Consider the following 2,524-nt stretch of genomic DNA (forward strand, 5'->3'; position numbering starts at 1 on the left):
GCTTAACTTAAGAAGCTGTCATGATCCCGGGGAAGGGGAAGAGGTGGGTTGGTGTTTAGAATGTCCTGAGTACAACTTCCTGTTCTGGCTAGAGAAAATACAGAAACATTTGATAAATGTTGCCCAAATCATCCCTTCCAGATCCCTGGCTGCTCTGGGGAGATGGTACTGGTTGCTCAGTTGACCACACAGATCTAAGTCCAAATTCTGTGTCCTGAGCTGCATGGCACATTAAGAGATAAATAGATCCAATACACATGGTATTAAGCTGCAGAAAAAATTCAATTAATTTAAACACTGGAGATTTAGTTGAATGGAGAGTTGCCCCTGTGAAGACCAAAGACAAGGGGAAGGTGGGGGTGGCAAAGGACAAAGCTGCACAAGGACTGGTTGGTCTTAGTGATGCCGGGGTTCTTATTCATGAAGCCGAAGAATGAGCTTCACAAACACTCAAAAGTAGGAGAGCAAGGTACAGGCTTTTATTTAGAAATAAAGTGAGAGGAAAGATCTCCTGGCTCATGCCAGGAGGGGACAAGAGAGCCTGTGATAGTGTGTGGTCTAGGGGTTTTATAGGCAATTGAGGATTTTGGGGAACATGAAAAAAAGGCTTAGGGGTGTGGACTTGCATCACCTGCCCTGCCCTCAAGGTGGGCTGGGCTATTGTCTATCTGCTAGGGTTCTTTACAGTGAAGTCATAGCTTATGCTGAGATACCCTTGCAGAACACTCAAACATTCCAGGCCAAGTTGCTCCTGGCCTTTTGACCTTTAACTGACCTCATTGAAGATGTGTATATTCTTAGTCTGGTATCTTTCCCTAGAGAATTAGTGTGACCTTGACTTTGCATAATGCTTAACACAGTTACAATGGGGGACTTCTTCGCCCATGGTACATTGTTCTGACTGTAAATATTTTGCCCTGCTTTTCCCTGAGGCCCTCACCCTACTCTGACTACACCCACAGTCCCTGTCTCATTAGGGGAGTTCGGCATGGCCAATGGCTGGGCCTCAAGTCCGTTCATTGAGGCTGGTAGTACAGTCCCAACTTTACCATCAAGTTGTTTTTCTGTTAATACTGACCTATTTCTCTGGAAGCAATCACTCTGAGTCCTACTTTAGGAGCCCTGATGGCTTGTGATCTCACACTTTCTAGATTCAGCATTCTGCAGCAGGCAATCCAAGTGCACATGTGCAAGACACTAAACATGCATTTATGAAACCTGAGCAATACTGATATTTAGGACTGGATCATTGTTTACTGTGGGGGGCTGCCCTGTAGGACAACACTGTAGAATGTTTTACAACATCCATAGGCTCTACCCATTAGATGTCCGTAGCATCCCCCAGTTGTGACAATTCAAAGTTTCTCTAGACATTGCCAGATGTCTCTGGATGGCAAAATCACCCCCAGTTATAAACCACTACCTCAGAAACATTACCCTCCATGAAATTCTTCGCACAGGCCGCTGTGATGATTGGTATTAATTTGTCCAGCTACCAGAACAAAACCAAGAAAGTAAATATGAGTTCACGTTGAATTTAGGAGAGCTCCTGCACAATTCTACCTTAGACTCAGATAAATCTAAGGGTCAGGTAGAACAGGGTCCCAGGCTTTAGAGGGTCCTGCTCTAGGCCTGTTCTAGCCATGTCCCTTCCCATGGGGTAAGGGTCAACAGGGCCAATAGAACATGCCCACTAGAACATTTGCCTCCTTCTAGAGCACATTCTAGGTACCTAGGACACCCAAATTCCTTGCTCAAAAGGTCATGTTTGCTTTCCAAGCTGATATAGTCTCCTCTCTGGGTCCCTTTTCCATGCCATGGGGGAAGCCCAAGTGGGGCAAGAGATGTCACTTTTTGGTGATGTGAATGGAGCTTCAGACATGCTCTTACCTTGGATCCTGTAAATGTTAGACAAGGGGCTCCCCACTCCTTATGCTACCGTGTGGTTGAGAAATATTATTAGCAGTCCCTCTCCACCCCACTGCCCTGTACCTCCTGTACCTTTGTCTTCTCAGCCTCAGAACGTGATGATGAACTGTGGTCCGCATGGAGAACAGGAAGGGAAGAAATTCTGGGAGCCTAGAGAGTAGCTTTATACTTTACCACTGAGCAGAGAGCACTACCTAATTATTGGTAAAACACTCCCTGGAAAAACACCAGCATTCCTGCTAGATTCGTTTTCCTGTGCTCGTCTGCTCAACATGTAAGACTGGCTTGTCCTCTGGGCTGTGGACTCAACGTCAGGCATTATTTGGTGAAGTGTCTCCTCCTCTGTGAAGCGGTTTGTTGATCCTCCTTTAGGTGTAGTAAGTCACTGTCTTGATTTTGAGCCCCTCCAGCTTGTTACTCACACCTTGACTAATCTCTACCTATTCCGCTATACCTTGCACTGAGGCTAGTGTTATTACGAAGAGCTCCTCAAAGACAGAGGGCATTTGACTCATCTGCCCTCCCCAGGGGGCCAGCTCAGGGCCTAGTCAATTAACTTCAACCTGCTTGGGATTAAAGTCAGGGAGTTTTATGA

This window comes from Manis pentadactyla, chromosome 2 (genome assembly GCF_030020395.1).
Source record: "Manis pentadactyla isolate mManPen7 chromosome 2, mManPen7.hap1, whole genome shotgun sequence".
In the NCBI taxonomy this organism is placed as follows: Eukaryota; Metazoa; Chordata; class Mammalia; order Pholidota; family Manidae; genus Manis; species Manis pentadactyla.